The 27583-nt window shown below is 47.2% G+C and overlaps 1 long non-coding RNA gene across 1 annotated transcript; it reads left to right on the plus strand.

The window, feature by feature from the left end:
• The first annotated feature begins 484 nt into the window (after positions 1–484).
• Positions 485–26074, plus strand: LOC138844204 (uncharacterized). Its single transcript, XR_011379760.1, has 3 exons — positions 485–1064; positions 16366–16473; positions 25722–26074. It is a non-coding gene; the product is annotated as an uncharacterized lncRNA (long non-coding RNA).
• The last annotated feature ends 1509 nt before the right edge of the window (positions 26075–27583 follow it).

Below are 27583 nucleotides of genomic sequence, written 5' to 3' on the forward strand. Positions count from 1 at the left end.
CTTCTCAGACACATTAGCAGGGTACTGGATGGGAATGGAAGCAGTCAGGACCCGAATTGGTGCTCATATGGGATGCTGGTGTTGCAGGTGGTGGCTTAACTCGCTGCACTACAATGCTGGCCCCTGTGCTTGTAGTCTTCTTAATATAGATTATATTCTTGTCACATATTTTATATATGATCTCAGTTATTTTACTCCTCGATATTAGGTGTACTGACACATTCTCCTAAACTGCCTCTAGTCAAAGGTGCAGTATGTTTAACTACAAAAACCTTGCATGTAACATTTTTCAATTTGTAAAGGACAGTTTAGGGGCCAGCGCTGTGGCATAGCGAGTAAAGCCACCACCTGCAGTGCTGGCATCCCATATGGGCTCTGGTTCGAATCTCGGCTGCTCCACTTCTGATCCAGCTCTCTGATATAGCCTGGGAAGGCAGTAGAAGATGGCCCAAGTCCTTGGGCCCCTGTGCCCGTGTGGGAGACCTGGAAGAAGCTCCTGGCTCCTGGCTCCTGGCTTTGGATTGGCCCAGCTTCAGCCATTGCAGCCATTTGGGGACTTGGGACTCTCTGCCTCTCTGTAACTCTGCTTTCGAATAGATAAATATTTTTTTAAAAAATACAGTTTAATCAGTTCAACATGAAGGTAAATTATATTGTATTTAATAATCTCTGCTTCTGTTACAATCATGTAATACGTAATATCCTGGAATATTCTAGAATATTATTCTAGAATGATGTATAATATTCTAGAATATTATTCTAGAATGATGTAGAGTATTCTAGAATGATGGCCATAAAATTTGAAACTTCAGAGTCTAAGGAGTGAAGCTCAGGGAGGTATTTGGCTTAGCCTGCTCACATTCCATATGGGAATGCCAGGTTCAAGCCTTGGCTGTGTTTTTGACCCACCCTCCCGCTAATGTGCACCCTGGGAAGCAGCAGATGATGGCTCAAGTCCTTGGATCCCTGCCACCCACACAGGACACCCAGACTGAATTCAAGGATTCAAGCTTTGGCCTGTCTCAGCCCTGCATGTTGTGGGCATTCGGGGAGTGAGTCAGCAGGTAGGTCCCTCTCTTTCTGTCTCTGTGTTTCTTTGTCTCTCCCCCTTTCAAATCAAATGAAAAATTAAAACAAAGCATACTTTAAACAAATGATTAACCTCAGTTATCTGGATCATTCTGGTTTATAAGATATTGGCCCCTAGTGGTCAATCAGAGATATGCTAGATATACAAGCAGCATGCCCTAGTATATTTCTCATTTCTTTGAAAGAAAGAGCATGCAAATGGTATTGAGTCAACTGGCAAGGAAGGTTTAAGGAAGCTAAGCATTTGTTCACCTTAGCATTAAATCCTGAGAAATAACTGACTATTGGTAAATTTAACCTGATCAAGTCTTATATTTAGTCCTCCTTGGTTTCATACACTAATCCTCACCCCCACATTTCCTGCTAATACAAGTTCGTGATGTTTTCAGGCTCCAACCACAGATGACAAAAGACTCTTCCAAAGCTGCTATGAAGACTGTGTAGCTTTCCATGGATGCTTTCAAATACGTTGTGGTAGTCTGGTAGGGATGCCATGTGTCTTACACAGCCCATCTCTATTTTCTTACAGCCCTGGAGGCTGGGCATCTGAGACCAAGGCGTCTGTGTCTCTGAGGTGCTCCCGTTGGCTTGCCAATGCTGTCTTTGCTGGTGTCCTCACATGGTCTTTCTCCTGTGTGTCATAGTTTCTACTTCTCATGAGGACACCGGCCACAGGGGATTAAGGCCCAACCGTACGGCCTCATTGGACTTCATTGCCTTGTTATAGACCCTACCTCCAAATACAGTCATGTTGTACAGACTGAGAGGGCTGATCCATAGGAATTAGGAAGGGATACTGTTCTGCCCATAGCATGCATGTTCTCAGCATTTAGTTTCATTTCCTTGGGTGCACTCTCCATTCCCATCAGAAACAGTCCCTGGTTCTTTGCAAGCACTACGGTTTGTGCAATGAGTAAATGCTACGTTTTCTCAATGCCCCACTGGCTCTGTTGCCACACATGCTCCTCCATTCTCAGGCCACCCCAGGGAGTAATCTTGATGTCCCTGGAGCAGGAGCCATTTGTGTTCTGGTGCCATCTGACAAGGAAAACATTTGTAATGATACAATCCCAAGATGCCACTCTGCAGTTTTGTCCTGGAGACTCTTGGATACCAATTACTGAATCAATCACAATCCAGACAGGGAAGGGACATCATGCTTGAATTGGGTAACTTCAGGGGAATGCAGGAAAGCGGCAGGAATAGTGCAGAAGCCCAGGAGTGGGGATCCATGACCACCCCTAAGTCTAAAAGGGTGTAGCTACTGTGATACAAGATGAGTATGCAAACAAGCTGTGTAGACAGAGCTGCTAGATCAGAGCTGTTAGCTTCAGGCAAAGACACGGCGAACCCATGGGGAGCTCTTAGGAAGAGAGATGGAGGAATAAATACTCCGACCTCATCCTCCTCCTGCTCTCCCAGGTGCTAGCCTCTCAATTAGAAGCAGGAAATTTGAGTACATGTCATGAAGATGTGCCCTGTTTTGCAGTTGTATAAGGATGATCTCAAATTTTGTAAGTTGTCACTCCCCGTCTTCGTGGAGGAACGACACAGGACCCTGCGCTGTTCTTTCGTCTGCTCGGCCCTCCCCGGGTTTGCTGCTGGTTCTTCCCGGGTTGGCTACCGTCCCTTCCACCTCTGTGGAAGGGTGGTTCCCCCTGCCACATTCCCCACTTCCGCGGGGGAGCGGCACACCGCCGGCCGGCTCTCTCGGGGGCTGCACAGGTGTTCCTTCAGATAGATGTTCCCCTTAGATGTTCCTCGTGCATGTTGTCTCTCTCCTCCTTTATAGTCCTCTTCCACCAATCCCAACTCTGCTACCCACACGCCGAGTACGCTGCTCTCCTCCAATCAGGAGCAAGATCAGCTCCTGCAGCTCAGTCAATCAAATCGGCGAGAGGCAGCTGCGTAGAAGTTGTTACTCCCTTCTCAGCGCCATATTGTGGGAGAGCAGCAGATGCATAGAATAAATCTTAATTCCAGTAACTTAGTCTAGTCCGAGTTGCTCCCCACAGTAAGTGACTTTATATCATAAGTTAGGGAAGATATTCACTGGGTATTTATATAATGTATCTATGATGTAAGTATTTATGCTATGCAAGTGGTTGACTCATCTCTTGCTTAATCCTCAAAAGTTCTGCAAAGAAGCTACCATTATTAGCAATCTTTTAAAAAAGATTTTATGTATTTATCTGAAAGGCAGAGTTACAGCAAAAGAGAGAGACAGAGAGAATCTTCCATCTGCTGGTTCATTCCCCAAATGGCTGTAACAGCTGGGACTGAGCCAGGCTGAAGCCAGGAGCCTTGAACTCCATCCAAGTTTCCCACATGGATGACAGGAACCCAAGTACTTGGGACATCTTCTGCCACTTTCTAAAGAGCATTAGCAGGGAGCTGGGTGGGAAATGGAGTAGCCAGGACTCCAACCCGGTGCTCATGCAGGATACCGGAATTATAGGTGTTGGCTTAACCCACTGTGCTACAATGCCACCCTCTATTGGCCACATTTTATAGACAAAGCTGAGCAGAATTATAATGGATTCAAGGTGATAGTTGATGGCACTGGGTTTTAACCCTGACAGGGCCATTCCTGTGCCTCCAATGTCAACCATTAAGTTAGATGTCTTCTGTAATCTCCGTACTGGTCTCTAGTAAGACTTGTGGTCAATTAACAAGCATCATATTGTTTTTTTATTTGATAGGTAGAGTTTACAGACAGTGAGAGAAAGAGAAACACAGAGAAAGGTCTTCCTTCCGTTGGTTCACTCCCCAAATGGCTGCTATGGCCGACGCTGAGCCAATCCGAAGTCAGGAGCCAGGTGCTTCCTCCTGGTCTCCCACACAGGTGCAGGGGCCCAAACACTTGGGCCATCCTCCACTGCCTTCCCGGGCCACAGCAGAGAGCTGGACTGGAAGAGGAGCAACCGGGACTAGAACCTGGCACCCATATAGAATGCTGGCTCCACACGCAGAGGATTAACCAAGTGAGCCACAGGGCTGGCCCCAACAAGCATCATATTTGCTTAAAGGGCTGCTGTCATCTGACGGAATCCCTGGTGCTTGGACTTAGGAATCCTATAAGCCCCTAGCTTTGTAGTCTAAAGATCCCGTAACTCCCCAAAACTGCTGCACATTCTTGGACCGTGTGTTCACTCAATGGCTTCTCCCACCCTGGTTCTTGTGCCCCAGGGCCTAAATCTGTGTCCTCAGAAGTGAGATTTTCCCCTTTTTGAAAGCCTCACTGAGAAAGAAAATTTCTAGCAAGGATCTGTTATACAAGTAAAAAATATCGCAGGGGAAGTTGCGGCACTGTTTTACATCATATACATCATGGCAGATGACTCCCTCTTGGATATTTCTGTTTTCTAATATTCCTTCTTAAGCACAGGGTTAGACATTTGTGCCAGAAATGTGCAGTGTAAATACTACGGGAAGCTCAGTGACACGCAACAAGTAGTGTTTAATTGGCTGGCACGGTCATGTCTGTGGGTTGGATGGAGGGCTGGTACTGTGCACAGGGCTTCGCTTGCTGGCTCTGCTGATCTTGGCTGGGCTTGCCCAGGCACCTGCAGGTTGGCTGGGATCAGCTGACCTGGGGCTGGGGTGGTCACCTCCACCTGGCCCTCCTTTCTCCCAGAGCCAGAGGACTGAGTCCCTGGTTCGTCATCTGATGTTGGCTGCAGCTCATGAGGGCAAGGTCCAGCACACAAGTGCATTTCAGGCTCTGCTGCTCTGTGCCACTCAACCCACTGCTTTGCATTTCCCCGTGCTCTACCATTTGGGTGTGGTTTTATTTATTTATTTATTTATTTATCTATTTAAAATGACAATAAATTCAATGGGGGGGGGCTGTGCTGTGGCATAGTGGGTAAAAGCCCCGGCCTGTAGTGCCGGCATCGCATATGGGTGCCGGTTTGAATCCCGGCTACTCCACTTCTGATCCAGCTCTTTGCTATGGGCTGGGAAAGCAGTAGAAGATGGCCCAAGTCCTTGGGCCCTTGAACCCATGTGGGAGACCCGGAAGAAGCTCCTGGCTCCTGGCTTTGGGTTGGCGCAGCTCTGGCCATTGCTGTTAATTGGGAGTGAACCAGTGGATGGAAGACCTCTCTCTCTCTCTGCCTCTCCTTCTCTCTCTGTGTAACTCTGACTTTCAAATAAATAAGTAAATCTTTAAAAAAATGTCAATGGGACATGATTGACACTTAAAAAGCTGTACATATTTAACTTATACAATTTGGTAAGTTTGTGGACAAATATACACCTGTGAAACTATCACTGACCTTATGCCATAAACACATCCATCAGCTTTCAATGTATCTTCCTGTGTCTTTTTTTATTATAGTTATTGTGGATTTTTTTTTTTTTGGTGGTAAGAACACTTAATGTCCACCCTCTCAGCAAATTTCAAGTATACAATGTAGATAATTAACTGTCAGCACTATGCTAAATTAGGAGGTCTGTAGAATGTATTTATTGTGAATAACTGAAACTTTGTACCTTTCGGCCAATTTCCCCACTCCCCATTCCATTCTTCATTTCCATGAGTTTGAAGGAAGATCATGCAGTATTTATCTTTCTCTGCCTGGCTTATTTCGCTTAGCCGAATGTTTTCCAGATTTTTCCGTGTTGTTGCCAATGGCAGAGTTTCTTTCTTTTTTAAGGCCACATAATACTCCACTGTGCATGCACATATCTCTGCCTGTCTCTCACGTTGTCTTTAGCCATCCTTTCACCGATGCACAGCGGGGTCCTTTCCATACCTCAGGTGTTGTGAATAGCGCTTTGGGGAAAACATATCTCCCCCACATGCTAATTTCCTTTCCTTTGGGTGTGTATCCAGAAGAAGGATTGCTGGGCCAAACGGGTGTTCTATTTTTAGTTTCTTTAGATGTCTCCATCCTGTTTTCCACACCGGCTCTGCCAACTTGCAATTCCACTAACAAGCTGTGTGCAAGGTCCCCCTTTTAGCTACATTCTCACCTGCACTTGTTCTCTCTCTCTCTCTCTCTCTCTCTCTTTTTAATACTAGCAAAGACATTTGGATGTGGTTTTCAAGATTCCCAGTGATAGATAACAAATTTCCTTCACTGGCTGGTGAAGGAAAACCAAGGAATGGAAGAGGAGAGAATTCCAGGCAACTGAGCTGCCTGCTCTGGAGTTAGACTCTGTGAGAGCATAGCTCTAGTATTCACAGGCAGGGACTTGTAAGTTCACGCACAGCGGGCAACCCTGGCTCACAGCCCCTAGAGCAGAGGTCCTGGCCACTCACAGCCAGGGAGCCCCGCTGGAGCAAGTCGTTGGGGATCGCAGCGATGCAAATGTCACAGGGCTTATGCCTCACCTTACACTCAGGTGTGCATCTTTCCTTTGACACGAGCCCATTTTAGTGTGAAAACAAAATCTCAGGGCTTTGAACGTCCAGATTGACAGTAGCACTGTGATTTTTCATGTCCCAAAGTATCATCCTTCCACCAACACAGAACTAGCATTGGGAAGGATCTCACCGGGTGCACGGATCCCCGAGGGTCCAGGGTGGGACAGCCTCCTCTGTACCACGTGACCGCTGGTGACCACTGAGAGGCGCTGGCGCTGGACTGCAAGCTCCCTCCAGGTGTACAAGCAAGGGGCTGTGTGCTGGAACCAAAAACGCATTCGACTTTTTACCAAGTATGCAATATTTTAATTACACTGCAGCCTTTCCCTCTAGGATGTAAGATACTACTTTACCTAAGCTTCACATGTCAACAAGCTGCTTTGTTTTGGCCAGTTAATCAATTTTTATTTAAAAAAAATTAAGAATCCTTTTAAAAATTGATGTACTGATTGATTTGAAAGGCAGAGTGACAGAGAGAGAGGTAGAGAGAGAGAGATCTTCCACCCTCGGGTGCACCCTCCAAATGGAGGCTGGGCCAGGCTGAAACCAGGAGCTCCATCCAGATCTCCCACGAGGGTGGCAGGGGCCCAAGCACCTGGGCCATCCTCCCCTGCCTTCCCAGGTGCATTAGTGGGGTCTGGATGGAAGCAGAGCAGCTAGGACTTGAACCATGGCTCTGATACGGGATGCCGGTGTTGCAAGCGGCAGTTTAACCCTCTGTGCCACAACATCAGTCCCCTGATTAATTGATTTTGGGGGGAAAAAACCCTTGTTATTACAAAAATTTAACAGACACATAAAAACAGTACATATTTACACATATTTACGGAATACCGGTGATGTTATGATATGTGGATATATTTTATGGGGCAAACATTCAAAATCCTGTCTTTAGTTTTCTAAGTAGAGAAATACACAGTACATGAACTTGATCTTCATTTCTCCAGCCTGCTGGGCCCCCATGTCTCCCCTGCCCCTGGGTTGTGTGCTGATTAGTGGAAAAGCATGCCCGATGGAACTCAGCCCACAATGTTCCTACCTACCTCGAAGGCGGCCGCTCCCAGAGTCCCCCATTCCCCAGGAGGGGAAGCATCACCACGCTGTGTGAACCCTGTCTGTGGGTCAAGGAGCATCCTCGCTCTACATGCAGAAGGCACCCCTGGGTGCAAGTCTCAGTGCAGGACGGACCCAGGAGAGCTGGTGTAGGAATAGCCTGGCTTCCGCACTCCGCAGGGGAGCTCTCAGTGGCTCATCATGGCCTGGTTGGTGACTTGTCAAATAATGCATTGCTGTGTCACCTCTCCACCTGCCTATCAGAGCTTCCTGGGGTCTCCTCTTAAAATGACCCAGGGAAGCAAGGTCTTGATCTGAGACTGGGAAACTGAGGGTTAACCCAAACTATGCTTCAGCATCAATAAGTTTCCTCGCATGAGAAAGAACGGAGATGTACAGCAAAAGCAAGCATTACCTTGCCATTGAGGGTTTTCTTCTTTGTAAGTTTTTTTTTTTTTTTTTGCCACTCTTAGTCTAAGGCGCATTTTTTGAATTAAAAGTAATAATCATTTCTCACAACAAATTCATCTATATTTTGTTGTTAAACATTGATAAAACAGATTAGGATGGTGAAAAAGACACATGTGGCTAATGATGTATTCAGAAATTAGCACCATGCAGTATTTGTGTTTATCTTTCTCTTCTTTTTCTTTGCATGTTGTGCTAAAAAATAAAACACACACACACACACACACACACAACACGTTTCCTCCACTCACAGGATCTTGTTTACTATGACCCTGACGTTTCTCTCGGGAGAGGTGGGGTTGCTATCCCTTCCTCTTGAACCTGGGCAGACCTCCGCATAGGCCTTGTCCAGCACCTTGTGGGGGAAGAGAGGCCATGTGGCTTCTGAGATGAAGCTGTCATGCTGCCATATTCCTGCACTGTGTTTTCGGGGGGACTCTTATCCAGGAGTCCTGACTGCCAAGGCTGTGAGGAAGCTCAAGACAGCTGGCATCAACGGAGCCCGGGCTTGTGGCTCTAGCAGAGGTCCCTGCAACACAGGTGACAGCAACTGTTAAGACACTGAACTACCTCTGCAGTGTTCTTCCTCCCAGCTCCAAAGATGGCCACAGGTGGCCGGCGCCACGGCTCACTAGGCTAATCCTCCACCTTGCGGCGCCGGCACACCGGGTTCTAGACCTGGTCGGGGCGCAGGATTCTGTCCTGGTTGCCCCTCTTCCAGGCCAGCTCTCTGCTGTGGCCAGGGAGTGCAGTGGAGGATGGCCCAAGTGCTTGGGCCCTGCACCCCATGGGAGACCAGGAAAAGCACCTGGCTCCTGCCATCGGATTAGCGCACCGGCCGTGGAGGCCATTGGAGGGTGAACCAACGGCAAAGGAAGACCTTTCTCTCTGTCTCTCTCTCTCACTGTCCACTGTGCCTGTCAAAAAAAAAAAAAAAAAAAAAAAGATGGCCACAGGTTTTGAGTCCTTCCAGCCTACCTGCTAGCTACTGCGGAACAGAAGAAAAGCCACCTGCTGTTGATTCTTGGCCCGGCAATTCAAGATCCACTAAACTCTAGGAGCTTAATCAAATGGTTGATTCATGCCAGTGCATTGTGGGGCTATGCTGGGCAGTAATAACTACTTAAGCATTCTTCCTGGCCAATGTACTTCTCTTTTCTAGGCTTTGTTTGATAGGCTGAGGTAACTGCTATCAAGCCTATTGGGCTGAGTCTCCTGAACAAAAGTAACCTTCAGTTCTTTCTGTGTAGGCATAGATGTCTTTGGGTCATCGGACCACCTCTGCTTCTATCAATAGAAAATCTTAAAGAAGTTATAAGGTTGAGCCAGGGGAGTGGGCAAGAAAATTTCAGATGTAAAGAAAGGGGGATAGACACACATCCTCTTGCATGGATATATATATATATATATATATATATATATATATATATGAAAGAGTTATACAGAGAGAGAAGGAGAGGCAGACAGAGAGAGGTCTTCCATCTGCTGGTTCACTCCCCAGATGGCCACAAGGGCTGGAGCTGCCCTGATCCAAAGCCAGGAGCCAGGAGCATCGTCAGGGTCTCCCACATGGGTGCAGGGGCCCAAGGACTTGGGCCATCTTCTGCTGCTTTCCCAGCCACAGCAGAGAGCTGGATCGGAAGTGCAGCAGCCAGCACTTGAACCAGCGCCCATATGGGATGATGGCACCGCAGGTGGCGGCTTTACCTGCTACCCGCAAGTGCCGGCCCCAATATGGATATATTTTTTAAAATTTAATTTCACACACACAGAGGTGGAAGAGAGTCCCTGTCAGCTGGTCCACTCCTTAAATGCCTGCAAAAGCCAGAGTTGGGTTAGGGATGGAGAAAGAAGATGGGAATTCGATCCAGGTCAGTAGGAACCCAACTACTTGAGCCATCACTTCTGCTTCCCAGGGTCTACATTAGCAGGAAGCTGAAGTCAGGAGCCAGAGTTTGGAAGCAAACCATGCTATGAGATGTGGTCAAGTTTAACCACTGGGCTACATGCCAGCTGCTGGATATTTAAAAATAAAAATAAATACAGAATTTAAAAATATATCAAAGCAAGAAATAAATGAACTCTGTATAGACAGTATTATGTAATTATACTGTTATCATTTAAAAATACATTTTGTTGGGGCCAGCATTGTGGCATAGCAGGTAAAACTGCCTCCTGAAGTGCCAGCATCCCATATAGGCACCTGTTCAAGACCTGGCTGCTCCATTTCCCATCCAGCTCCCTGCTAATGGCCTGGGGAAGCAGCTAAAGATGGCCCAAGTTCTTGGGCCCCTGCACCCACATGGGAGACCTAGAGGAAGCTCCTGACCCCTGGCTTCTGCCTGGCCCAGCCCTGGCCATTGAGGCCATTTGGGGGTTGAACCAGCAGATGTAAGACTCCCCCCCCCCCATCTCTATCTCTATCTCTTCCTCTCTCTGTGTAACTCTGACTTTCAAATAAATAAATAAATCTTTTAAAATATTTTAAAAATGTATTTAGTCTAACAGAAGAAGAACTCCAAAGAGTTGCATTGTGGATGTCTTCTGTTTGCTACATTCCTGTTATGGTGTTGGAAACAAAGTAAGCCTTTCTGTGTGTTTGGTCCTTTTGATATTCAGAAAAACCTGAGGATGCTTTGAAAAAATAAACCAAACTCTGTGCGTATATTTTAGCCTTTGTGAACAGGTTACAAGTTTACATACTTGAGCTGATTTGAAGCATTTTTAGTATGGGAGCAAAGTAGCCGTGTGTAATTAAAGAAAATAAGAAAAAGCAAATCGCTGAGTCACTTTCCTCTTCATCTTGGTCCTTGGGTTTCTACTCATTTTTCAACTGGGAAAGATTTTATTTAAATTCCTCTCCAGCAATGTTACGCCACAGGAGCATAGATGGACATCGTCAATCTGTCTTGCTCCCTAGCAGGGTCCACCCAACAAGTCCAAGGCACTGGGCTGCAAGGTGTCAGCCCTTTCTAAACTTTCTCAGCTCTATTTCCTGGAACCCTTGTCTAGCTGGGTGAGCCTCAGGCTTCGACTGTAGCTGAACCCCAGCTGTGCCAGCTTCTGCCGGGTCGTCAGCCAAACAAGTGCTTGTGTCTACAGCTGGGAGGCCGCTGGGTGGATGCTGCAGGGGCAAGGCAGTGGGAAAAGTGAGTTTACACACACCCTCTGCCTCTGGCAAGGCAGGCTGGACACTGAGCAAGGATTCAGGGCAAAATGAACCTGGTGTCTGCGTCCAAGTAAATACTGCACATTCATCTACAGCATGAAACCACCACACAATTTCAAAACACTGGCAGGCGCAGCCAGGAGGGACCTCAAACCAGTAACAGGGTGGCATAAACTCTTCTCCCCACGGTGCCTGGCACACACCGGTGCACCTTGTCTGGTTTGCACAAGCACTATGTTTGCAAAAACAAGACTGAAGCAGAAGCCATGCTGTATCTTGTCTGGCCTGCCGAGATGGGCTCGTTAATCACTGCCTAACTCCTTTAGCTAGCGAACCTGTCCGGGCCGGCTGTGTGAGACCTACCTTCCTCCTTGCCTCTCAATTGGACTACCTTTCATTTCTGATTCTGTGTGGCAGATCCAGCAGATGGATCTCAGGCCCTAAAAAGCAGTTCCCCCGAGCAGTAGAGCAAAGGCTTAGAAAGTCCTAAAGATCAGAACCTTGGCAAGCATCTCTGGTAGGGAAAATTAACTTTGTTCTCTCCTCTGGGTTAACCAAGTTGGGGAACTCAAAGTCTTTTTTTACATGCTCTCATTTCCATAAGTGAAATGGAAAATGACTTCTTTTTGGCTCCAGCATGTTGTGGACAACAAAATCTCTTGGGCTTTTGCCTCTTTGTAATCTGAAGCTAGCACTAGTCCTGAGAAAGGGCTATACACATACACGTTAGTGAGCATTTCAGTCTGCATCCCTTTAAAGACATTTACATAGAGAAATAGCTATTGTGTACCTACCTGGGGCCACACACAAGGATGGATAAGTCACAGCTCCTGTCCTCTAAGTGCAGACAGCTGAGGAGAGGTACAAAGAACAGGTGCAGGGAGGAGGGTGTAGAATCCAAGTTCTTTGGAGTCAAAAGGAGGAACTATGGAACAGGGAATTTTGAGTAAAAGGTTGCATTTAGGTTGAACATTTTATTTTTAAGATTTATTTATTTATTTATTTATTTGAAAGGCAGAATTACAGAAAGAGAGGGGGAGAGAGGGAGAGATCTTCCATCCACAGGTTCAGTCCCCAAATGTCTACAATGGCTGGGCCAGGGCAAAGCCAGAGACTGGAATTCCATCCTGGTGTCTCACATGGATGGCAGAGGCCCAAGCACTTGGGCCATCTTCCGCTGCTTTCCCAAGTGCATTAACAGGGAGCTGGATAGGAAGTGGAGCAACCAGGACCCGAACTGGTGCCCATATGGGAAGCCGGCATCACAAGTGGTGGCTCAACCTGCTAAACTATGATGCTGGACCCTAGGCTGAAGACTTCCAATAGGCATGCAATAGGAATGGAAATTTTCAATGAAGAGAACAGCACAAGTTTAAAGGGGAATGTGAGGGCCCCGGAGGTGGGTGGTGAGAATGATGGTTGATGTTCTGTGGTGAATAATGGGTCAGGGAGGAAACTGGACCAAGTCACAGGGGCCTCCAGTGCCATGATAAGACTTTAGAAGCAGGCAGTGGGGGGCTCCATTGCAGATAGGGGGTGATAGACTGACAGGATAAGAGCAATTGAGCACGGAGTCAGAGGAGACAGAAAGAGTCCCAGCTGATTCTGGCAGCTGGGGTGTCAGCCAGACTGTGGCAATGAGACCACAATGAGAGAACAACATGGAGAGACATTCTGCACTTTGGCTCAATCTAAACATGAACACCAGGGGATGCTGAGTTTAGCAGTTAGGATACCTGCGTCCCACACCAGACTGCCTTGGTTCCAACACCTGCCTCTCACTGCTGACTCCAGTCTCCTACCAACGGAGATCCTGGGAGATAGCAGAGATGCCTCAATTGATTGGGTTCCTGATACCCACGTGGGAGACCTGAATTGAACTCCCATCTTCTGGCTTTGGCCCGGTGGCTGTTGTTCCCTTTTTGGGGAGTGAACTAGCATGTGGGAATTCTATCTCTCTGCCTCTGAATAATAATAGTAACAATGACAATAATAATAGATGAACAGAGTGGAAGACCAGAACAAAATAGTCAAGGAGGTTTTATTTTCTTTTAAAAAAATTATTTATTTGAGAGGCAGAGTTACAGACAGAGAGAGGGAAAGAGAGAGGTCTTCCATCCACTGGTTCACTCCCCAAATGGCCACAATGGTTGTGGCTGTGCCAATCCAAAGCCAGGAGCCAGGAGCTTCTTCTGGGTCTCCCACATGGGTGTAGGAGCCCAAGCACTTGGACCATCTTCCACTCTTTTTCCAGGCTATAGAAGAGAGCTGGATCAGGAGAGGAGCATGAACTGGCATCCATATGGGATGCCAGTGCCACAGATGGAGGCTTAACCTACTACACCACAGTGCCCGCCACTAGGTGCTCAAGGAGTTTAAGATGACTCCCAAGTTGTTCTGTCTGGATGACTTCATGTCTAAGTACTAGATTACAGGATTAAAGAAATTCTGAACATCACATGCAGGTGCAAGTGCACACAGATTATTTTACAAATGGTTCTTTTCTCTTGATACTGTTGACTCTTATCTGATACATGTTTAGCACCAAGAAATTTCCAACAGCTACCAGTTCACCAGTTCTAAACTTAGCTAATATTTTTTTTTTGACAGGCAGAGTGGACAGTGAGAGAGAAACAGAGAGAAAGGTCTTCCTTTGCCGTTGGTTCACCCTCCAATGGCCGCCACAGCCGGCGCGCTGCGGCCGGTGCACTGCGCTGATCCGATGGCAGGAGCCAGGTACTTATCCTGGTCTCCCATGGGGTGCAAGGCCCAAGGACTTGGGCCATCCTCCACTGCACTCCCTGGCCACAGCAGAGAGCTGGCCTGGAAGAGGGGCAACCGGGACAGAATCCAGCACCCCGCCCGGGACTAGAACCCGGTGTGCCGGTGCCGCGAGGCGGAGGATTAGCCTAGTGAGCCGTGGCGCCAGCCCTAATATGTTATTATTGCAGCGTCGGCACACCGGGTTCTAGTCCTGGTCGGGGTGCCGGATTCTGTCCCGGTTGCCCCTCTTCCAGGCCAGCTCTCTGCTGTGGCCCGGGAGTGCAGTGGAGGATGGCCCAAGTCCTTGGGCCCTGCACCCGCTGGGAGACCAGGAGAAGTACCTGGCTCCTGGCTTCAGATCAGTGCGGTGTGCCGGCCGCAGCACACCGGCTGCGGCAGCCACTGGAGGGTGAACCAACGGCAAAAGGAAGACCTTTCTCTCTGTCTCTCTCTCTCACTGTCCACTCTGCCTATCAAAAAAAAAAAAAAAAAAAACCTCATGTAAATGAACGATTTCAATTTCGTTATGCTCAACCTTGTATCTTTACATACCGGCAAGAAGTAGGTTACCACTCTCAAGGCAAACTCAGTGTGCAATTTCTGCCCAAAGAAGATTCTGCAATTTTCCTAAGGAAAAAAAAGAACTGGCGTCCTTCTGTGTGTGAGGATCGGTGTGTTGACTCTGGAAGCCTGGATGTAGGTGGCTGGCAGCTGGCCCTCCAGGCCAGGTTGCCAGGAAAGGGAGCGGGCCCTGGCGGCCAAGGCCAGGAACAAGCAACAACTAAGCCTAATTTTTCAAAACCTGCAGGACATTAAAAAAATAAGTCAAGAGGTTTTCGTGATGAGAGGAAATTGGAATTCAGTCCCTCTTGACTGTAAAACAAATTAAACACATGCAGCCATTGACAAGGGAAGCCCTTGACTCATTCTTTAACCGGAGCTCTGGAACCCAACAGGAGGCCATGGCGGTGGCAGAGGGGACACAGACATGCGAACTGGACAGCCTGGATGTGCCATTTGAGTCCCACCACTGATTGCGGGTGAAATCTTACATGAAGCTGGCATCTCTGAACCTTGGTCTCTTCTCCAGTAAACTCTGGCTGACAACCCTCAGCTTTAAGGCTTGTGGTGTAGACCGACTGAGCTGACAGACACCTGGAGTGGTGACTCAGCTGGCACTCGATCAACCATCAGTCATTTAAGATGAGCTCATATAGGAATCAGGGGCTGGCACTGTGGTGTAGTGGGTAATGCCGCCACCTGCAGTGCCGGCATCCTATATGGGCACTGGTTGGAGTCCCGACTGCTCCACTTCCAATCCAGCTCTCTGCTATGGCCTGGAATAGCAGTGGAGGATGACCCAAGTGCTTGGGCCCCTGAACCATGTGGGAGACCAGGAAGAAGCTCCTGGATCCTGGCTTCGGATCGGCCCAGCTCCAGCCATGGTGGCCATTTGGGGAGTGCACCAGCAGATGGAAGACCTCTCTCTCTCTCTCTCTCTCTCTGCCTCTGTGTCTCTGTATCTCTGTAACTCTGACTTTCAAGTAAATACATACAATCTTTTTTTAATATATATATATATAGAATAAACTTAACTGTCCATCAACTGATGGCCAGATAAAGAAAATGTGGTATATATACATGATGGACCACTACTTAGGCCTAAAAAAAGAAAGAAATATTGACTTTCGCAACAAAAAGGCCTTCGAGGGAGACAAAGTGGGCTCTGTGCTTTAGAAGCCCCGCGCTGGAAGGCCAGTGCCATGCCTCACTAGGCTAATCCTCTGCCTGCAGCACCAGTACTCCGGGTTCTAGTCTCGGTTGGGGCGCCGGTTCTGTCCTGGCTGCTCCTCTTCCTGTCCAACTCTCTGCTGTGGCCCAAGTGCTTGGGCCCTGCACCCGCATGGGAGACCAGGAGGAAGCACCTGGCTCCTGGCTTCGGATCGGCACAACGCGCTGGCCGTAGCGGTTGTTTGTGGGGTGAACCAGCGAAAGGAAGACCTTTCTCTCAGTCTCTCTCTCTCTCACTGTCTAACTGCCTGTCATAAAAAAAAAATAAAACAACAACAACAAAAGAAGAAGAAGCAGCAGCCCCGTGCTGGAGTGAAGGGTCTGTAGGGAGAGAGCTCCCGTTGTGTCTGCTCAGAGCCCACAGTCCTCTCCTGCACCCATGCAGTGCACCGGGATCCCGGAACTTCTGGCCAACACTTCCACCCTTGTCTCCAGGGCCTGCGTGGGTTTTTCCTCTCAAGGGTGGACCTGGGAGGGGTTGCTGATGGTGGCTGTGGTTTGTGGGGATGGAGACTGGCAAGTGTGGCCGGAGGTGTCCTGGCAGGTGAGTACGAGGCTGCTGGTGCTGGAAGACGGAGGCATGGTCTGCCTCTTTGAGCAGGTGCACCGCTTGCCTGGAACCTGATTTCTCCTCTATGTCCTTTCCCTCATCTGTCAGCTGGGCCAGCAGCAGCTTCTCTGCGGATCCCACCCTGGCTATTAAGACATCTTCCTTGCTGCGCTGTGGTGATCGCCCTGGGAGAGCCTGAGGAATGAAGCCCTGTGGGTAAAGTATCTCGTCCGGAGAAGCCAAGGTTCAGCAGATTGAGACGGGCCTCCAGGCTGGCTTGGTCCTCTGATCTCTGAGTTCTTCACCAGCAAGGCAAAGGGACAAGCAAGCCCTCCAGGGAACTGTCCCAGTGACAGCGACTTTGGCTCCTACCCTACCAGCTAGAGCCCATATGCCCACAGCCACCTGCTTCATTCTTCAACTCAGAATTTGGTTTTCCTCTCTTCCTTTCCTTTTTGATTGACATATAATAATTCAACATCTTCTGGGGCCCGGTACAGATATACATTGTGTAACAAGCAAATAAGGCTAATTAGAGATCTATCAGCTTACATATTTATCATTTCTTAAACAAAGTAATTGAAAAACACCATCACAATGTAGAGAATTATATGTGTGTGTGTGTGTGTATGGTACCTTTGTATGTTGAAATGAGTAGATCATTTTTTAAGATCCAGAAGGTAGTGGTCTCTCTATGGCAATGACCCCCACTATTCCACGGCTCCTTTCTCAAGCAGTTACCGTGTCCGTTTTCCTAAGACTTCCCCCGCCACGTTCAGGTCCCTGAGCCTTTGCTCATGTTTGCCACTGCCTGGAACAACACCCTTTGCCACTTCCTCTACCTGGTGAGGTCCTGCTTTACACAGCTCATAAATACCCATAAGGCCCCGCCCACCCTGGGAGCCCTGTGTTGGCTGTCCCCCACACACTTGGTATTTCGGTGTTTTTTTTTTTTTTTTTTTTTTTTTCCCATCGTAGGGATTTCCATTGCCCCCACCCCATAAACCCATGGTGGTTTATGGCCCCATGTGTCTGTTTTGTCAGCAGCCTGTGAGGTTCGCAGAAGCAGGGCCCATGAGCCATTCTCATCCCCACAAACCGGGGCGGCTGACTTGGTGGTTCTGAACACCAGGACCAAAGCTTCCTGGACCTGGAGAGCAAACCAGTAACAGAGTCTCCCAGGCCTGAAGCTTACAAACCCACAGTTGGACATTTAGGTCCCCTCTAGGTCCTGAGACTGAGTCTCTCCGTCAATTAATTGTTTTGTTTGAGTTGAAGTCCAACGTGGGTCTGGGACTAAGGTACCCTGGGGCTGTCCACCTGTGGTCATGTGTGTGTCCCACTCTACTCTCCGTTCAATGGGAGTAATGTGTGGGCAGCTGAATTGCCGATCATGCCCACTAGACCAAAGGAAGGGGGCTCAGTCTCTTGTAGTGGTTCCCTTACAGAGGCATAGCTCGGGGCGCCCCAGTTAGTTCAGGTCTCTGTTATTTTGGGGGGGAAGGTGACAGTTCTCTCTCTTTTTTTAAAGATTGTATTTATTTAAGAGGCAGAGTTACAGACAGAGAGAGGGAGAGACAGAGAGAGAGAGAGAGATCTTCCATCCGCTGGTTCACTCCCCAAATGGCCATGATGACTGGAGCTGTGCTCATCCAAAGCCAGGAGCCAGGCGCTTCTTCTGGGACTCCCACGGTAGTGCACAGGCGCAAGCACTTGGACCATCTTCCTCTGCTTTCCCAGGCCACAGCAGAGAGCTGGATCTGAAGTGGAACAGCAAGGATTCAAATAGGTGCCCATATGGGATGCCAGCATCGCAGGCAGGCAGACACTCAACCTACTATGCCACAGTGCCGGCCCATCTCTCTTTTTTTTTTTTTTGTGGTTTGCAACTGAATTGGAGTCTTACTCTGGGTTTAGATGGGTGAGACTATGTGAGCTACAGTTTGAACATAATTTGGTTTCCAGCTCATGCGGATGGTTAAATCTAAGTCTTGAGTTTATGGTGCTAGGGGCATTGAAACTTAATCCACTTATGGTGCCTAGAAGGAGGGCCCTAGGGGAGGTCGCTGCGGTGTGCCAACAGGGTTGGGTTATAAAAACCCAGTGGGGCCCAGCAGCTCTCTCTGCATCCTGTCTCACTGTGCTATCTTTCCTCCATGTGCGGTGTACCCTCAGCTACCCCCACCAGGTGCCAGACCAGTGGGGCTGCGTAATCTTGGACTGGGGACCCTCCAAAAGCAGGAGCCAAAATAAACGTCCTCCCTTCGTGAGCAGCCTGTCCCAGGCACGTGGTTACAGTCACAAAAGCTGACTGAGGGCAATGTGGCTCTGTGGAAGGCCTGAACTGGAAAGAGAAATTATTAGGTTGGTGTGACTGGGCTTGTTTTTCTTGGGAGACGGCTGGCATTGGTGACCACTGTGGTATAAGATAGAAAGACAGAAAAGAAGAAAGACCAAGTGGTCTGAAAGTCAAGTTAAGGCCATAAATATAAATAAACATCTGTTTTTATTAGAAATAAGTTTTTGTCAAAGATTTATTTATTTATTTGAAAGTCAGAGTTACACACAGAGAGAGAGGGAGAGAGGGAGAGAGGGAGAGAGGGAGAGAGGGAGAGAGGGAGAGAGGGAGGTTTTCCATCTGTGCTTCACTCCCTAAATGGCCACAAAAGGTGGAGCTGGGTCATTCTGAAGCCAGGATCCAGGAGCTTCATCCAGGTCTCCCATGTTGGTGCAGGGCCCCAAGGTCTTGGACCACCCTCTGCTGCTTTCCCAGGTGCATTAGCAGGGAGCTGGATCAGAAGAGGAGCAGCCAGGACATGAACGTTCACCCCTAGGGGATGCCGGTGCTGCAGAGACTTAACCCACTATGCCACAGCGCCAGCCCCACATCTTTTTTTCCAAAGTCCCTGCCTTCAGTGCTCTGCTCATAAGTACCCTGTTGGCCCACCCTGATTCTCTCCTCACTCTTCCCAGAGGCATCCTCTGACCAAATTAAGGAGGTGCTCTTGGCCCCCAAACTGGGCAGACCAGAGGACTTAGCAGCCAGAGCACCCAGGAGCACTGAGGGTGAGCACCTACCTTCCCCATGCAGGGGGATGGTTCTGAGCAATGCTCCTCATGTCACTCGGATGATCCCCAGAGGGAACGAACTCCACGTGGCTGTCACCCAACCGTGCTGCTCTCGTGTCCGATGGCTTTCTTCTCTTCCCTTCCCGACCCTGCTCCCTGGTGCCACATCATAAATTTACCCTCTCTCTTTCAAGGATCTTGTCCCCAGACTTGCTTGGGGGAGAAATCCACTGACACAGGCTTATTAGCCCCAGGGCAGCGAGTTTGTGGGACTCGGAATTAAATCATAAGCTAATTTGCATGTAAAAAAAATTTGAAATCCATACAGATAAGCAATCAGGGAAAATGCATAGCATGAAAACCACTGCATGGATTTCAAAATATTTTCGCATTCAAAAATTTATTTTAAGAAGATATATATATATATATACTTATGTATATACATATGTATATGAAGTATACCGTGTATACTTCAGATGATAAGAACACAAGCTTTTGACTTTTAAAACTATAAATAGAAGCCATACAGTATAAATAGACTAACAGCCATATGCCCTGGGTAGCTCAACCTAACCTATTTCAGACTAATGGGTTGTGGGTTAGTTGCCTTTTAAATGCTTATTAAGCTCTTTAAATTCTTGGCTTTTCGGATGTTGAATATTAGCACTCATCTAATAAGCTGAACACCTTATTATTTATTAGAGAACTAGAGGATTTAGGCCATATGTTTGATGGCAAGTTGACAAGGCTCGGTGAGGAGCTGGCACCTATGAATACAGCGTGGCTTGCCAGAAAGCAGGCTTTCACTCTCGGAGCCAAACACAGAACACTGAAGCCCTAAGATGGATGCGTTGCATCTAGACCTGCTGGCAGGCAAACGCCTCAGAGCTTCCAAATTCCAAGACAGGTTGGACATTTTTCTCCCAGAGTCCCTGAACCCCAAGTTTTTTTTTTTTTTTTTTCAAGAAGCGGTTCTGTAAAATTTATGAAGCGAAGATACAATATGGCTCTTGCTTGAGGTTGGGTCAGGCTCACAGGCGGCTCTGTGGAGAGCTGGCAAAGGGCAGAGGAAGGGGTTCCTGGGGACGGTGCTGTCATTCGCTAGGGTGGTTTCTTGGGTCCCACAGGGAGTCCCTACTCCCTGCCTCTTTATGGGACTGGAGAGAAGAGCCCTTTTATAGGCAAACTTTCCCTACAAACATGAGAATTAAAAACGGAGATCTTCAAATGAAAGCATCATTTGAAATCTCCTCCTTGAAAATATCCCATCTTTGACTCACCTTTAAATTACATCTTGGGTTATCTCGTCCCTTATTTCATGCATGGAGAAGCAAATGCACAGGAAAAAGCAAGTGAACTCGGGGACCATAATCCAAGCGATGCTACTATTTCACAGCCCCCTCTCCCCGGGCCTGTGTGTGCTGGGAGCACCTGACTCAATCTCTGCTTTTTCAAAAATCTGTGCAAAGGAGATAATGTAAGTTTTCGTGGATTTGTATTGCCAAAGGAAACATATGTTGAAAACTGCCTTCTTAAGGTGTAACTGACAAAATAAATTGCGTATCTTCACAGTCTACAACTTGACAAGGCTTCGTGCACACGCACAACCACAAAACTGTGATCTAATCAAAAATAACAAACACATCCACTGCCCCCGAAATGTTCCCTGTGGTCCTTGGCAATGCTCCCCACCCTCTCCTCCCTGGGCGATCCCTGCCCTGCTAAGTCTGCATTTTCTGGAGTTTTCCATAATGGATAATGGAGCCATACAGACTATTCTTTCTTGTATGGCTTCTTTCATGCCAGCATATTGATTTTGGGTTTCATCCTTGAGATTGAGTGTGTCATTATCCATCCTCTATGTGTCCTTTTTTTTTCTTGGGTAGGATTTCAAGATGAAGAAATACCACAACGTGCTTACCCATTTGTCCATCTTTGGGTGTTTGGGTTGTTTTAAGTTTTCGACGATGATGAATAAAGCTGTTGTGAGCATTCATGGAGAAGTCTTGGTTTGGATCTACACTTCCATTTCTCTTTATGGAAAACCTAGGGACAAAGTGGGTGCATCACACGATGAGTGTATGTTTAACTTTAACAGAAGATCTGTTTTCCAAAATGGTCATATGGCTTTACGTTCTCCCCAGCTTTCAGGTTCTCTGTTAACCTTGAAGGGATGTGTGGGTTACTCTTTTCACTGTTAGCCATTCTAGTAGATTTATACTAACTCTCACTGTGCTTTTTTAATCTGCATTTTCTTAATGACCAAAGATGTTGAGCAAGAATTCATGGTCTTGATTGACTTCCAAATGTTTGCTTTGGGAAAGGATTTGTTCAAATGTTCTATTCATTTTTTAGATTGGGAAGTTTGTTTTATTGAAATATGGATACAAGTCTTTATTGGGTAAGTGATTTGTAAATATTTTCTCCAAGTTTGTGTCTTTTTCATTCTTTGAACTGTGTAATTTGAAAAGCAGAGAAATTTTCATCAAGCCCAAGTTATTACCTTTTTATTTTATTGATCCTGCTCCCAGGGTCACAGCTAGAAAATCCTTGCCTACTGCAATGCATTAACATTTTCTTTTTTTTTTTGTTTGTTTGTTTTTTGACAGGCAGAGTGGACAGTGAGAGAGAGAGACAGAAAGAAAACATTTTCTCTTATGTTTTCTTCTAGAGTTTTTGCAGCTGAAGGCTTTACATTTATGTCTATGAATCCTTTGTGTTAATCTTGCTTGTATAGTATAATGTGTGAAAGAAATAACTTTTCTTTTATATACTGGTATCCTTTTTTGAAATGCCACATTTATTGATAAGATGCTTGTTTCTCCATTGAATTATCTTTCTGTCTTTGTTGAAAATTAGTTTTCCGGGAGTGAACATTGAAGCTAACAGTTAAGATGCTCATGTCCCACATAGGAGTGTGTGGGTTCAGTAGTAGCTCTAGCTACTGCCTCCAGCTTCCTTCTAATGCAGAGCCTGGTAGGCAGTGGTGATGGCTCAAGTCACAGATTCCTGCCATCTGCATGGGAATATTGGATTGGGTTCCAGGATCCTGACTTTACAAGCAATTGGAGAGTCAACCAGCAGATGGGAACTCTTTGCTATCTCTGTGTCTATGTATATCTATGTATATCTCTTGTCTCTCAAATAATAAAACAAAACAAATCAGTTTTCCACATATAAGTGGTTCGTTTTTGGAAATCTTTAACTTTTTAAAAATTTATTTGAGACACACACACACACACACACACAACATAGACACACAGAGAGAGAGAGAGAGAAAGAGAGAGTACTCGCATCCGCTGGTTCACTCATCAAATGCCTGCAACAGCCATGGTTGGGCCAGGCCGAAGCAGGAACTCAGTCCAGGTCTCCCACATGGAGGTTAAGGAACCAGCCATGTGAGCCACCACCTGCTGCCTCCCTCCCGGGGTATTAGCAGGAAGCTGCATTTGGGGTGGAGTTGGACTTTGAATCAAGTGCTCAGATACGGGATTCTTTACTCTGTTTCAAAGATAGAGTCTACCTTTACACTACTATTACACTGTTTTGCTTAATGTAGATTTAAAGTAAGCCTTGAAATCATGCAAAAGGAGTCTTATACCTGCCAGTGAATAATTTATATCAATCACCATGTAAGTGTTCGGCACACCATAGATGTTAATTGACGCTATTTATTTACATTGTCTTTTACTAGGCATTTCCTTAGGAATCCTGAAAGAATCGTCCTCAACTCCTTTAAATTCTCTCTGTCAACAGTAGTTCAACAAGACTCACTGTAGTCTATCACACAAATCTTTCCACTGAAGATTAGCATAGAAGCAATCTCCTCTGTATGCCTTCCAGAGCCCCCGGCCTAAGGGAGCTGCAGAAAATAAATGTTTTTAAGTGAATTTTTCCCTTCTTGTGTTGTACCTCTAGTTCCTACAAACTGAAACAGACAATATGCTGGAAGACAGGGTTTTCTCTCTGTGGTTCCGTATACATATGCGTAATGATGTGGAAACAATGACATTGTGAAGCCATTCACAATGGCATGTGAATCCGGTGAGCCACCAAGATCCTTTGAGGAAAAACAAGCTAGCTAAATTGAGTGGATTTCTTTAGGCCTAGAAACTACTCACATACAGGCATCCATCATTGCACACAAAAGAGAAAGCTTTCTGTTAAGAAGTGCAATGTTGGAAAGATAGGACAGATGTGAGCCTTGCTGGTCAATGTCCTATATTGATCGGGCATGTCTGTGCATAAATCTTTAGACATAGGGGAAGTGCAATGAGTTAAGGAATGAGTTAAGTTGTTCAACACTATCATATTATTATTACTCGCATTTAGCATAGGCAGTTAAAGAACAAAGGTGGGTAATGCCCTCACTCTTTTTTTAAAGATTTATTTTTATTTATTTACTTGAAAGTCAGAGTTACACAGAGAGAGGAGAGGCAGAGAGGGAGAGAGAGAGGTCACTCCCCAATTGGCCGCAACGGCTGGAGCTGCACTGATATGAAGACAGGAGCCAGGGACCAGGGGCCAGGGGCTTATTCTGGGTCTCCCACGTGGATGCAAGGGCCCAAGGACTTGGGCCATCTTCTACTACTTTTTCAGGCCATACCCAAGAGCTGGATCAGAAGTGGAGCAGCCAGGACTTGAACTGGCACCTGTATGGGATGCCAGCACTGCAGGCTGCAGCTTTACCCGCTATGCCATAGCAGCAGCCCCTCCTATTCATTTTCAAGCTGCAAAGAAGAGCTCTACTGGCTGTGATTTCCCTCCTCCTTTCTCTGTCTACAGCTTTGCCAAAGGACTTCATTCCTCCCCTCCCCCAGCACATGCCCCTCCGCTTTTGATTTCAGGCACCAGCTTGTGAATTGCCTTGGTCTGGGGACAACAAGGGGGCGGTGACAATGCTCCTGCTGTGATCTCAGGTCCTAAAGGGCATGCGATGTTTCTAATGGTGCTCCTGGAAGTCATGTTTCTAATGGTGCTCCTGGAAGTCGACTGTCTGAGGAGAGGAACATGCCCTGGCCGTCTGGCTGTTTCTGGTGGGGTGGAGGGGAGGAAGTGAGGGACCCAGAAACACATGAGCAAAATACATTCTTCTGTTCATGCTACTGAGATCTTGACACTGAAAAGCCCAGGGCCCCCAGAGAAGCTAACAAGGCCCCCAGAGACGGATGAGGAGTCGCCATACCTGGGAGTGCAACATCACTTCCACCAGGACAGGGCTTGTCACACTCATTGCTTTATTCCCACAGAGGAAGTTAACAAAAGGTGAGGAAAGTAAACAAACTTTTCCAAAAGTCTTACCAGCTGTGATGACTCTTCGCTGGTGAGGCAGTCCCTTGAGGGACACTCTGCAGGGGAGCAGGGCTTCCAGTCTTCAAATCCTTGTGTCCTGCGACTTGTCACATGGCTTTGGGAGGAGGAGGAGGCTGCCAGCCCTGCTTGGGTTCCTTTCTTTGCCTTTGTTAGTAGTGTTGACTTTGACCCATGGATGCTTTTCGAAAATCCTTTTTTATAAGCCATCCAGCCGTCTCTCAAGAGTTCATGTACTTAATTCCAGATATCATCATCCATAAATCCACTAAATTGGGTACACATGAACTGCAATGCAGCGTAAGACACAGGAAAGAAATCCAAGTGAGGCACCACCTTCTATGTCTGTCCTCTGGCTGCTTCCTGGAAGGAAACTGACAGGTGACCACTGCTGCGCAGGTGACATGTGACCACAGCCATGCAGGTGACATGTGACCACAGCCATGCATGTGATAGGTGACCACAGGCACACAAATGACATGTGACCATAGCCATGCAAGTGACCTGTGACTACAGCCATGCAGGTAACATGTAACCACAGCCATGCAGGTGAGCTGTGACTACAGCCATGCAGATGATATGTGACCACCGCTGTGCAAGTGACCTGTGACCACAGCCATGCAGGTGACCTGTGACCACAGCCATGCAGGCGACATGTGACCACAGCCATGCAGGTGACAGGTGACCACCGCTGTGCAAGTGACCTGTGACCCCAGCCATGCTGGTGACCTGTGGCCACAGCCATGCAGGTGACATGTGACCACAGCCATGCAGGTGATAGGTGACCACAGCCATGCAGGTGAGCTGTGACTACAGCCATGCAGATGATATGTGACCACCGCTGTGCAGGTGACCTTGACTACAGCCATGCAGGTGAGCTGTGACTACAGCCATGCAGATGACATGTGACCACCGCTGTGCAGGTGACCTGTGACTACAGCCATGCAGGTGACCTGTGACCACAGCCATGCAGAGCACCAAGGGTGCAGTGTCTACCTGTGTGTCCCTGAGGTCGAGAGCCTGATTTCTTTTCTTGTAGAACACAGATGTAACTCCAAGTCTTCACATTTTTTTTCTGGCTCCAGTACTGATCACCTCCCACCCCACCAGGGTTGTGCTGTCTCCTGTGGAGGAGGCAGGGACGGAGGAGGAGAGGCACTGGGCTGTTGGAAGCGTTGGTGAGTTCCAAGCCCACAGAAGGAGACGGGAGCCTAGTTCCTTGGGGAGGAGCTGTAAGTGGACAAGGAAAGGCTCACTAGGGAGGAAGGGGAGCCTGGTCGGCTTAGTGATGTGGCGAGTAGTGAGGCCGCTCCAGCGATCGCAGTGGCGTTGTGGTTCCCCAATCAGACTTGCGTGCTGTCTTGTATCACCATTGGCATGGATTTTACAGCATTTCCATTTTTCAAAGTTTTCCTCTCTCACCTGTTTTTTTTTAATTTTAAAATATTTATTTATTTATTAGAAAGGCAGAGTTACAGAAAGAGAGGGAGAGATAGAGAGAGAGAGAGAGATCGTCTATCTGCCAGTTCACTCCCCAAATCATTGCAGTGGCTGTGACTGGGCCAGGGCAAAGCCAGGAGCCAGAAGCACTATCAGGGTCTCCCACGTGAGTGGCACAGGTCCAGTTACTTGTGTCATCTTCCACTGCTTTCCCAGGTGCATTAGCAGGAAGCTGGATCAGAAGTGGAGCAGCCGGGACTGGAACTGGTGCCCATACGGGATGCTGGCACTGCGGGCGGTGGCTTCACTCACTGCACCACAATGCCAGCCCCTCCTCTCTCAACTTTTGTCCTTTCTGTGCTAAAGGTGAAAACCAAAGTGAGGGTGCATAGAACTTAGGGTTAGAGAACCAGGATTCGTTGATCCTTAAGGTGAGGATTCTGCGTGTTGCAAGACAGATTCCACTAACGATTTTCGTGCTAACCTAAAGGAAGCACAGATGTTTGACACGTTATTCATAGGAATGATAACTGTGGGTATATAGCTTCGGGGGTGACTTCTTTCAAAAGCTGAGAAATGAGCATTGAGCATTTACTTGGAAACAGTCGCAGAGCTAATGCAAACATGATTCTTATTAAACTTTAGATGAAAAAAATTAGCTTTTTTTTTTGGCAGTCACAGATCAGTAGAGGTCAGACTCACCATCTGAAGTTAGTTTGTGTGTTTTTTTCTTCCTTTTTCATTTCTTTTTATTTTTAAAAAAAGATCTCCTCATTTAAAAAATGTGTGGGTCATCAAACCCCACTCAATAAAATTTGTTTCATTGACTCTCAAAAATGACATAGTAAGAACCGGGAGCTATATTATGTTATCCATCTCTCCCAGCTTCCTATGAGCTGTTGGTGCAAATCAAAGCTTCATGAACAAACTGGACAAGCCTAAGACGACCCTCGCTCAGAAGTGCTTGGTCTCCCTGGTGCCCAAGGACCATTTTATAAAGTTATCAAGCGAGAGCGCTTATTAGAACAGAAATGAAAATGATGGTTGCTAGAATCCTTTGTCTCATCAATCATGCTTTGCTAAGGATATTTCAGGATATTTCTGCCTTCATTAGGGGAGTATGAGGCAATGGTGCAAGCGTGTCCATAGTGTTGTGTGTGTGTGTGTGTGTGTGTGTGTTTTTAATGGGCTTTGAGCTTTGTGATGAACTGAGACTGGAGGGTTAATGCACCAGCCAGCAAACCAAGACCTTGTTTCTGGGTTTTTGAGCCCAGCGACTCTATTTTGTCATCTTGGAAACTCACAGGAAAATCAAAGAGCCCACAATAATTTATAGGCTCTGTGCTGCTTTCATATGTCAGCTTAGTTAGCGACCCCAGGAAGGGCACGGGGGTGACGTACAATATTTCAAGTTGGCCTGCCGTTGGGGTTTAATTTGAAAGCCATTTAAAATTGGAATGCAGGGTTGTGTATTCCTTCTGTTCACTTATTGCAGGACTTGTGGTAC

Source organism: Oryctolagus cuniculus, chromosome 11, assembly GCF_964237555.1.
Source record: "Oryctolagus cuniculus chromosome 11, mOryCun1.1, whole genome shotgun sequence".
NCBI classification, from domain to species: domain Eukaryota; kingdom Metazoa; phylum Chordata; class Mammalia; order Lagomorpha; family Leporidae; genus Oryctolagus; species Oryctolagus cuniculus.